At 38.0% G+C, this 12607-nt stretch overlaps 1 pseudogene; it reads left to right on the forward strand.

The window, feature by feature from the left end:
• The first annotated feature begins 10203 nt into the window (after window positions 1-10203).
• Window positions 10204-10811, forward strand: LOC103725660 (annotated as a pseudogene).
• The last annotated feature ends 1796 nt before the right edge of the window (window positions 10812-12607 follow it).

Here is a 12607-nt window from a genome sequence, read left to right on the forward strand (position 1 = left end):
TAATTTCATATATTTTGGTATATTTTTCAGTTAAGATAATTTATTATGAATATTCTGTTGTATGTTTAAATAAATCATTTTTAAAAATTAAAAAAAAATCTATCAATATAAATAACATATGGCTCAGGTATACTAATCTCATACTTATACCCAAAAACTATATCCTACATGAGAGATAACTTCATATCCATGTTCATTTCTACACTATTCATGGTAGCTAGGAAATGGAATCAGCATAAACACCATCAACTGAGGCATGAATAATGGACATATTTCACATATAAATAATAGAACATTGTTCAGATATAAAGAAAAGACAATTTCAAATTTTTAGGAAAATAGATGCAAATGGAAAACATTATACTGAGTGAGGTAACCTGGCCCATGAAGAGAAACATAACATGCTGAAATTTGAATTGAGGTATTCTGTCTAAATATATAATACTTCTCCCGGAAGTTATAGATTACTACCAGTGCCATGTGTGAGATGCAGACTTATGAGTCATTGAACTGGGAGACCTAGAGTCTTTCAAAACTATAAGGTAATTGACATAGCACTTATTTGTCTAAACAAAATATATGGTTAGCAATAGTTGAATATACTGCAGGTGTTCATTTCAGGACATAGAAAAAGCAACCTGGAATTAAACTGGAAGCTTCAGGCTGGCTTGGAAAAGATAATGGTTTTTACCCAGCTGCCGAGTCTACATGCTATATTGCTGACATGCCTAACAAGATATGTCTACTGGTACAATAGTGATATGACAGTTATTGGCAACATCTAACTGTACTGTGATTGGAGTTGGGGTCAGCTCCGCTGGAGGGAATATATCCATGGTACTATAAACCTTATCAAGAGGCCATGGCTGTGAAGGTGATAAGCCTTATGGGGAAACCTACAATTATTGTTCTGTAAAATGGATATGTGTCATACTATCTTCTAAATACTTGTGCTTATGCAATGCCAATCAAAATCCCCAAGACATTCTTCACAGAGCTAGAAAAAAAGTTCTAAAATTCGCATGGAATCACCAAAAGACCATGGATAATCAAGGCAATCTTGAACAAAACGATGAATGATGGGGATGGTGGGTTACCATACCAGATCGTAAAATATATTAGAGCTAAAGTCATAAAAGCAGCATAGTAGAGGCACAGAAACCAACAGGTAGATAAATAGAGCATAATAGAAGACCCAAACATGAGTGCATGCAATTTCAGCCACCTGATATTTTACAAAGCTTCCAAGAACAAGAAATGGAAAAAATGACAGCATCTTCAAAAACAGTGCTGGCAATTCCGGATTTCCACCTCTAGAAGAATGAAATTGAACTCTTTCACCCTGCACAAAAGTCATCTCCAAATGGACCAAAGACCTCAATATGAAACCTGAAACTCTGAAACTGCTAGAAGAAAACATAGACAATACCCTGTAAAATATATGTGCAGGAAAGAATTTTCTAAATTGAACACCAGTTGCTCAGGTATTAAAGTCATCAATCAAGTTAGATCTCACTAAACTAAAAAGCTTCTGTATTGTGAAAGAAACAGCAAAAGAAGTGAAGAGGAAACACAATGAATGGGAGAAAAACCTTATCTGCTACACATTAGACAGAAGATTAATATCCAGACAATACATAGAACTCAAAAATGAATGAAACAAAAAAAAATAAACAACCCAATAAAAAATGGGCTAAGGACCTGAACAGAGAGTTCTCAAATGATGAAATAAAAATGACTAAGAAAGATTTTTTAAAGTGCTCAACTGTCTTAGTAATTAGAAAAATAAAAATATAACCACTTTAAGAGTTCATCTGACCCCAAACTGGCTACAATCAAGAGAACAAAAGATACCAAATGCTAGCAAGGATTGGAGAAAGGGGAACTCTTCTTCACTGGTGGTGGTATTGGGAACTTCTGCAACCCCTATGGAAAGCACGTGGAGAACTCTTAAAAAACTAAAAATGATCTATCATATGATCTGGTTATACTACTCCTTGCCATGTACCAAAGACGAATCCTACTGCAGAGATACTTGTACAGCCATGTTTGTTGCTTCTCTTTTCACAGTCTAAGAAATGGAAACAACATAAATATCCCTCAATCAATGAATGGATAATGAAATTAGGAACTGGTGTTATCAAGGAAGAAATGGGGAAAATGGGGCAGTTTAAATGATCAAGCCACGGAGGAAAGGAGAGAGAGAGAGAGAGAGAGAGAGAGAGAGAGAGAGAGAGAGATGACATGAGAGGATTAATAATGCCTAGATAGTTTGAAAAATCAGTCCAACAACCTAAGGACAAATTATACATACCATATCTCTACATGAGTCCAAGACTACTTAAAAAGACAGTGTCAGACAGGAGAAACCTTCCTTTGAGTTATTGGCAGGGCGGTCCAAGAGACTCCCAAAATTACCCCGGCTATTACCACTGCCCTTGATCACTTCACAGAACTTGAAGGTAAGACACTACTGCTGAAGACAGAACATATTTAAAATGCAGGATTTGGAGCTATGGACCTGGAACTCACCTGAAAGCCACTTCCCCAGAAGGCTAGCTCTCACAGCTTTGGAGAACACTATGAATGTGCCAACATCAATCAGTGGTCAAATACCCACTTCAAGACCAAATAACCTACATCAATGGCCAACACAGCATACAGCATTGGCACAGTGTCACTTTTATCTTGGGGGCAATCAACAGCTACTTAATTGGACTAACACCCTACTCAATGGGAGGAAACTCCAGTTTGGTACTGTAAATATAACCAAATACACACAGCTAGAGAAGTCATAGATCTTAAAGAAAACCCCAAGACTGTGACATCCCTATACTAATGTAATTTCTTACTATGTGAAAAATATGTACCCTTATATTTACAGACAAATATCACAGTCACCACTCATCAAAGAAGCTTCTTTTGCACCATACAGAGATTATTGCCATGTACTACAACTGGTCACATACAGACATTGTCTATAAATTGCCCAGGCGTAAGTGACACATCTACAATGCAAGCTCTATGCCTAAGGCAAAGGGAACACAGAACAAAGGTAAGGAGGTCACTAATGAATCTCTCAGCTCTCATTAATGAAGTTCCCTCATGCAACAGAGGACCAGGATCACAAAAGGCCAAAGCGTAGAGATTAAGAGTCTGCAGAATGCTGGTCCTTGGACAGGACTCCTTTATTAAACTTCACCCACCCAGGGCTCAGGAAACATTGTATAAGGGGGGGTGAAAAAATTGTAAGAGGCAGGGAGGGTGTACATGACCATGTTGAAATAGAGTCCTACAAGCTCCTGGGACCATGCTCATATGAATCCACAGCAATATCAGTATACATAAGTCCCATGCAAACTCACACAGATAAAATCCAAGCATAGAATTGGGGAAATGGAGAGCAGACCCCAGTCTTTGAAGAACTATGACAACTGATTACTGCTAAGTGAGGAAGAGCTGATTTTCTTAAAGAGAAGCACTCTAGACAGACTGGCTAGACCTCAGTGCATGAAGGCTGAGAGTAGCACTCATCTAAATATATAAACGTCAGGATATATACACACATATAAGGCATTGGTGCTAAGATCCACAAATAAGAAAGAACATGCATTGCTTGTTTTTCTGAGTTTTTGTTGTTTCACTTTGTATAACAGTTTCTAGTCCCAACCAGTTAGCAGCAAATGTCATGATTTCGTCTTTCTTTACCAATGAGTAGAACTCCATTGTGTACATGTACCACATTTTTCTTAAATTTGTTTTTATTGAAGTTTTGTGTATTTCATAGGGAACATCTCAATCAATCTTAATCATCTTTATGCCCTGGTCCCCACTGTCACCTTCCCATACCCCCCCACTGGAATCCATACATTCTGTAATTTGTGTTAAGGCTTATTGTGTGAAATAAGTGTCCTCAGAAGTTCCTCAGTGCAAGTTCACCTACTGAGGTAGAGTCAGCATATCTAGTTTCTCGTTTTAGGAAGATCGGTTCTTCTCCACATAACAGATGGGGGAGAAACTCATAATTTCCCATTCTAATTTGAGCTCTTATTGTCAATTCATGGATGGCCTGGGGAGGAGAAGTCATTTTACTCAGTGGTGTGGCCAATAGTAAATTGCCCAAACTCTAGTAAGCAGCCTTTTATCCATGCTCATGTAAACAACCCTAATGAAACTTAGTGACTCAGAAAAAAATTCCACGAAAGTAAGAAAGATATATATGTGTGTGTGTGTGTGTGTGTGTGTGTGTGTGTGTGTGCAAGCATGTATTGCCTGCATGTAGGTAAGTGCACCAGTGTTGTGTAATGCATGTGGAAGACTGAAGAGGCTGCCGGATACCCTGAAACTTGAGTTACAGTTGTTAGCTGCCATATGGGTGCTGGGATTCGAACCCAGGTCTTCTGCAATAACAGTCAGTGTTTTTAACCACTGAGCAATCTCTCCAGTCCCCAATACTTATCTTTTACCATGCACAAAAATTAACTGCAAATGAATAAAGGACTTAATTTAAAACCTGAACCTGAAACTTCAAGAGGAAAAAGTTATGAAAAACTTTTTAACTTGTGCCATAGGTAAGGATTTTCAGAATAAGATTCAACTCACTCGGGAAATTAGGCCAACTATCAACAAATGGGACCTTATAGAATTTAAAGACTTCTATATATCAAAATAAACAGCTAATTTAATGAAAAACAGTCTTCAGAATGGGAGAGAAATCTTGGTCATCTCTACATATGACAGAATATTAATATATATTATATGTGTGTGGGGGGTGTTTTATACAAAAATTCACAGGACAAAACAGCAAGAAAGTAAAAAACCTCTTTTTAAAAATGTGATCAAAAAAATGGAACAGTGGTCTTAAAAGAACCAATATAAATAGAAAATAAATATTTTAAAAATATTTAGCAATATCTGTAACCTTCACCAACTTTTCATGAAATATAAACTAAAACCATTTTGAGCCATCCCACTCCAGCGATAATGGCTATCATCACGAATAAAAATGATAGCAAGGCTGGTATGCATGTGGAGAAAGAACATTTATTCACTGCTGGTGAAACCAAGACTGTTTCCCAGTGTGCAAAATCTTCACAAAACTGAAAATAGAATTACCGTATGGCTCAATATATTACTCCTGGGAACATACTTAAAGGATTTTATTTTCCATCACAGACATACTTCCACATTCATGTTCACTGATGCTCTAGTCACAATAACAAGGAAATTAAATCAGCCTAGATGTTCATGAAATGAAGAATGGGGAAAAATGGGATATGTATATGCATTGGTGTTTTATTCAGCCATAAAGAAAAGTGAAATCTTGTAATTTGTAGGAAAATAAAAGTGGAAATTAGTGCAGACATACAGACATCACATGGTCTCTCCTACATGTGGATCAGAGCTTTTCATTTTTATGCATGTGTATGTTTGTGGTAGTGGCGATATGTAGAGGCCAAAAACCTAGAAAGGGACAAATGAAAATTACAAAGAGGATCTTTAAACACAGGGTTTGGGTAGAATAGTAGAGCTCGTGTGACAAATGACAGAAAATGAAATTCTGAAGGTAGAATGATTTGAGTAGGGATTGGGGGGCAGGGAGAGGGGAGAGAAGGGTATATGTGTGAGGGTCAGCCAAAACTAAATATTTATGAAAATGCTATAAAGAAATATACTTTGTAATCTCATTAAATTAATAGGTTTCTCCATTTCTAACATTAAGAAATGTTTTGCAATTGAAGAGTTCCTATAATTTTGCCTAAAAGGTAAGAACCTCAAATAAGAAGAAAGTTTCCCTCTTTGTCTCCTTAAAATAAATTCATAGGCTTGGACAGTTATAACTAGATTGAGAAGTTAGTCTTACAGTCCCATTAACAATAAGAAAGAGGCAGTCAATGAGGCATCAAACAGATTTAGTGGTTTGGGGAATTTAACCTATCTAACCATATAGATGCCTAGTGCAGAGTGATACATGGTCTGTTACACATGGATGCAAAGTAGATGGCTGTAAAATGTGGCACAAGGGATACTAAAAGCCTAAATTCTCAACAATCATGTATTCGTTGGCTGTCCTGAAAGTTGTCCCCATTGGTCCCTCGTTTATGAAAGGGAATTTTGCTCTCTATATTGCAAAAATATGAAAAGAAAAGCTCAGTGAAGTTAAAGGATGTAGTTAAGGTCATATACTGCTGTTAAATGGTAACAGGTGAAACTACAACACAGGGATTTTATTTTTAGTCCATTGTTCTTGGTTCACACTATAATTGTTTTCTTGTTACTATTTATGTTCTCCTTGCAGCTGCAAATACCCTTCCCCAACAATTTTCTTATTCATGATAAGTTAAAATACTCCCTTAAAGTACCCCTCTGTGATTTGCATGTCAGAAATAAAACGTTATGATCCTCTTAAACTTTAAATGCCTCTTAAATTGTGTTCATAGAAACACACATACATATACACATAGGCACATGCCTCTATAATATATAATATGCATCTGTGGAAGCTTTTGTACTTGTGTCTTATCACCTCTCTAGTATGGTGCTTTATTTTTCATGAGATTATCCTTTCTACTAAGCATTAGAAATCAACAAATATTTTCTTTCTAAAGGTGTTACAAATATTGCTAAAGAATGCAATGTTTAAAGTGATTTTTTAAGAAGGGCTATAGAGATGACTCAGCGGTTAAGAGCACTGGCTGCTCTTGCAGAAGACATGAGTTCTAATCCCAGCACCCACATAGTAGCTATAGTTTTTAGCCCCAATGTGGGTGCTGGGAACTGCTCCTGGGTTCTCTGATAAAGCAGTCAGTGCTGTTAACTGCTGAGCCATTTCTCCAGTCACTTAGAATTACACCCTTCTTATTGATTTGTGCATTCTGCATGTAAGCATCTTCTCGAAAGTATGAATCATAAAAGGACCTATTGTCTACTTTTGTAAAGACTAAATATTTACTCACCATAAACATTAGACTGCATTTTAGAGATAGCCAACCCACACATACATTTCTACTAAATAAAGCTGAAACAACTGGAAAACAGCTATTCATATGGTCAATGAGTATGAAGATGCTAGAATTCAATACTGAACATAAACTTGCTGAAGCACAGAGGTTTGAACAGAGGATCAGGCATATTACACTCATGCTGATGTGTGATATTAAGGTAGAGGGTATAAGCATGCAAGAATGAAGAGACACAGCAAATACAAGTATCCCATAAATAAGCACTGTGAATGGAATGTTTGAATATAGTTGGTCTAAGATCTCCATAGTATACCGTTCCCAGAGAGTTCTTTTATCCTTAACAGCATACAATTATGGGGCAATAACAAGAAAACATCTTCAGAAGGTGTTGCCTTATGTAGACATTTTGGGAATCAATGACACTGCATTCTTCTGTCTCTGGGATCCCCCAGCAAAAGTTAGTAAATTTTCTTAGCAGCTGTCTGCCTTAAGACCTGGATTATTTCTTATTAATTGCCACTGAAAAAAACCCAGTGAAAACTTCATGTAGGAAGAAACCAGCAAGTAACACCAAAGTGTTCAGAATTTGCTCCCCCTTTAAGACAAGGAGCTGAGGAAGCTAGCTTCCAGAGATTTAGAAACAGAGTAGTCATGAGTGAATCTCTATGGGATCAAAGTGTACCAATTCTAGCTTTGGGAATTGGATTTTATAAGTGCTATCACTGCCAACCAATACTTACCAGTTTGTCAATCCTACAGAATACTGAGAGGAATACAGCTCATTGTTAATGGTACAGTAGCTATTATCCAAAAAGTAAAGGCAGACAGTGGCTCACTCTACAAACTGAATTTTCTGAGCCAACTGACTAAGAACTCCAGAGAGAAAATGACTCCACACACTAACACATAACAAAATGTTGTAAAACAAGAAATCTAGGGGAAAAGTGGCATGTCTCCTCTGCTTTCTCCTTAGCAAGAAAGAAATGCTGATTACTCTTTTGCAGTGCTTCATTTTGCTCTGTATTTGTTTCATTTTATGTTCCCACAGTACTATTTCTCATACCTTCATATCATATAGTTTCTCACTACTATCTTGGTTTATTTTTGCCTGGCCAATATTTTACTGAGCTTTCGTACATTTCATATAACAGTTTGTAATAAAATTTAGACCCCGTCCACAGTCCATGCCCCCTCACTCCCTCCACCAGACCTCATACATTCTTCTCTACATGTTATGTCCTATCCAGTTAAGCATTTGTACCCAGATGTCCTTCAGTGCAAATTCGTGCCCAATTTCAATTATACCATTATTAATTCTTTCATGTTTAATAATATTTAAAGGCTGTTTTGCCCATATTTTCTTTTAAAAACATTCTTTAAGGGGCTATTTAGGTGGTACATTAACTCAGAGTACTGTCTACTCTTGCAAAGGACCTAAGTTTGGTTCCCAGGGCATCTGATGACCTCTCCTGACCTCTGTGTGTATTTCATGCACAGGTACATTTACATACATGTAGGCAAATCACTCATACACATAAAAAACAAAAATAACTAAATTAATAAAAATTTAAATTATATTTTAAGTATTCATGCATAATTTCAAACATAGCCTATATTGCTCTCATATCCATTCTCCATTCTGCAGTGTAACTCCCTCACCCCCAAACATGTCCCTTCTTCAACTTCATTTCCTCTTTTTTAATCCCACTACTTCTAGTTAGTGATGCCTATATGCATATGGGTGTGTGATAACCCACTGGACAACCTATTAGTGTCCCCACCCCCAATGAAAGATGACTCTCCCTGCCCCACCTGCCATTATCTGATAATAGCTCTTCCACTAGGGATGGGATTTCATGAGTCCCTCACTTATTCTTTTTACCCTATTGTGGGCATAATTATATCCAACAATTTAAACTATATTTAAATATCTGTATATTTAAATTTTTCTTCTTACCATGGGATGCTTTTGGTGTCTCTTCTTTGAGTAATAATGGAGATTGGGACTTTAAGAGAAGACTTTTCTTTAAGAAAACTCAAATATAAAACTTGGTATGATATCTATACCAACAGACATACAAATTTCAACATAGAAATTTGAGGACTATAAAATGAATGACATTGTGAAACCTCCAAAATATAACTCTCTAATAACTAAATCTAAAGATATGGAAATCTTAAAATTTCAAAAAACTACTATTCTTTGCTTTAATATAAGCAAATGCTTAAAAGCAGAGTAAACTAAACATGTGAATGAAGTAAAGATGAAATTTACTGTAAAAAGGAGGTATTGAATACACTGTGTAAATCTTGAAATGAAAAGTGAATTATATCAAATAAATCCAGTCAAAAGCGTCACCAATAGACTAGGCCAAATAGAAAAAGAATATCTGTTACTGAGAATTTATTACATTGAGATAATGTTATGATTTGGATGTGAAATGTCCTCCACAGTCTCGTATGTTGAATGACTTGTTCCTTTCCACAGGGTCCAAGAACTTTACACTGTGGAGTTTTAAGTGTTTATGATATCAATCATCTCAGTAAAACCCCGGAAGCCAGGAAATGACAGTTGGAGTCCACAGAGAAAATGACTTCCAATAAAGTCACATCTAGCAAAGTTATCTTATAAAATGGGTAGAAAAAATAGAGGAAATTGATAAGAAGTTTAACTAAAGCAATTCAGGACCATTAAGGCAGAATTGTGTAATATATGGGAAAGAATAAGACACACACACACACACACACACACACACACAAGGACACAAAAATATCACAATCATTAGAACCTGAGAACAAATAAATCTCTCAAGAACTGATGGGTCTAGGAGATGACTCAGTCAGTGGATAAAAGGACTTGCAACACAAGACTGACAACCTGAGTTTGGATCTGCTCAATGACATAAAAAGATGGATGTGGTAGTGCACATTTCTAATCTCAACACTCCTACAGAGACCTGCCTGGAAGATCATGGACAAGCTATCCTGGAGTACACTGAATTGGCAGAAACAAGAGACTTTCTGCTTCAGAACAAGATCGAATCCCAAAAGTTGTCTTTTCTCTACACTTGTGCTGTGGCATGACAACACCCCATTCCCACCTCTCCAACATACACACAAAAATGAAAAGGAAAAGAAAAAAGAGTCAAATGAAACCCAGAAATGAAATAGACATTTTTACCTCAGTTGCCAGGAAATTGAAAATGAATGAGGGGGAAAGAACAAAGAAATAAAATTTAGCATGAAAAAAAATTCGGAATTACAACAAATTCTGGGCCAGTTGTCCATCACAAACAAGACATTGATTTATATATTGAGACTACGGCTTTTCACCTCTGGTTCCTACATCTGGATTGTAGCCATAAGTGGACTTATATTTGGCAAGTGCTATAAATACAAAGTGTTCCTTGTTCACCATGTGCTCTGCATCCCCAGTGGGATGGCTCAGTTCTTCTCTTGGACACTTGAGCCCATCTTCTCATCTTCAGAATCCACCAATGAGGCCAGAGTTGGGATGGGACCATTTTGGACATCCAAAGGCAGCAGAGGATGGAGCAGTTTGCTCCGAAGCTGATCCTCTCTCAGTTTGCACATGTGAGGTGACAGAGGCAGAAGCAGGGAGGAATGATCAATTGGAATCGGCTTTTCCTTCCTTTATGTCAGTGACAAAATATAAACTACCAGGATGGGCCACGGTCTGAACTGCAAGCATCTCCTCCTCTAGAAGTTTCTGAAGAGCAAGTTCCCTGGATCATGTAGATGGGATTTTCCAGAGGAGATGCCTTGGAAGACCTGAAGGCTTCAAATAAGGACCTCAGTATGGCCACCATCTTCAGACTGCAACATTGACATTCAGCCCAGCTGTTGCATGATAGGGGCAGGTTGCCACCACATCAGCCTGAGGACGAAGCTGACTCCAGCACAGATGTACAAATATCCCTGCCACACAGTGTCTTTAATGCCAAGATGGTTACCATTGTAGTATCAAAATAAGTATGCCATTAATTTAGCAAGTCTTTTCTATCTGTAATTTTTTAATTGGGCATTTCTGTGACTTTGGAGAATCATCATTCCTAACATGTTCAAATGCACTAAAGTTGCAGGTTTCTGTGGCAGTTCCATAGCACTCTAGACAGGTTCAACTGCTCTCCTGAACCTCCTGTTTATGCAGCTCAATCTGGTCCTCCTCATCACCGAGAAAGGGGATATGTGACTTGACTGGAGAAGACATGTCATATCACTCCTTGTGGATGGTTTGTCATTACATTTCCCCTCCTGTTTGTGTTCAATTCCCAGTGTCTGTTCTGCCCACACTTCCCAGAGGATGGACAGTGTCAGTCAGGCCTGGGTGAGGAGAAGCAGGATCCTGGCCCTACTCTAGTCAGTGAACCTGTCCCAACTCTTCCTCCCACATCCAGTAAAAATAAAAATCCAATGGCAACTTGAGGTTCTGGAATGCTCCATGACACTTAACTAGGATTTATTTTGCTCAAAATAACCAGAAGCTAAGGGTAAAATGGAACAAAGGAAAAAGTTTGTTGATGGATTATGGTGAGGCCTGACCAGCACTTGCCTGAAGGGTGCCTCCCTTTAAGAGAAGAGCCAGTATTTCGCTCAACCTGGTCTTCTTCTCTGAGGGTAACCTACCGGCCCTCAGCTTTCAACACCAACTTCTTTGACAGCAGGTTCTCCCTGGCTTTGTCCTTGCAAACCTGTAGTGGGTGAGGCAGTGCCAACTGCGAGACATAGTCAGGTAGGTAGAGGCAGGAGGTAGTCTGATGTAAGGTAGAATAACTGGAGATCGAGTTGACAATTGCCATGTAAATAAATTGCAACAGGTCATGTTCCTTGAAACAAGCAGCACTATATCAAATTGATGCAAATTTAGGTGTGTGATACTTACAATTTTTAATGTAGAAGAGGACACTAATGAATCTCTCAGTGCTCAGTAATGAAGCTCCCTCATGCAGCAGAGGGCCAGGAACACAAAAGGTCACAAATGGCCAAAGTGTAGAGATCAAGAGTCTGATCAATGATGGTCCTTGGACAGGACCCCTTTTTATTAAACTTTACCCAACCAAGGCTCAGGGACCATCACGGAAGAGGGGGTGGAAAGATTGTAAAAGCCAGGGAGGTGGTGCATGACCACCTGGAAACAGAGTCTTAAAATCTCCTGGGAATCTGCTCATATGATTCTATGGCAATGATGTCAGCAAACACAAGTCCCATGCAAACTCAGGAACTCAATAAACCAGCATAGAACTGGGAAAATGAACAGAAAACCTCAGTCTTGTCTGAGGGAATGTTGGCAATAGATTGTTGCTAGATGAAGAAGAGCTGATCTTCCTAAAACAAGGGACATTAGATAGGCTGACTAGATTCAGTGGATGGACTTACACTGGGGAACAGCTGGGGACACAGACAACCCAGTGGGCCTTAACAGGAATGACAGAGTATATGGGCTCCAGTGGGGGGTGGCTATGGGAGGCTGCCAGTGGGGACAGGGGTATAAAAATGATTAAAATTGTTTGAGATGTTCTGTATGAAATACACAAAAATTCAATAAAATTAAAAAAATAAGCATATCATAGATTAAATGAACTTGACAGACATATGCAGAATATTCCAGTAAACTGCTCTGGAAT

This window comes from Nannospalax galili, unplaced genomic scaffold, assembly GCF_000622305.1.
Source record: "Nannospalax galili isolate Female #2095 unplaced genomic scaffold, S.galili_v1.0 scaffold10, whole genome shotgun sequence".
Lineage (NCBI taxonomy): Eukaryota > Metazoa > Chordata > Mammalia > Rodentia > Spalacidae > Nannospalax > Nannospalax galili.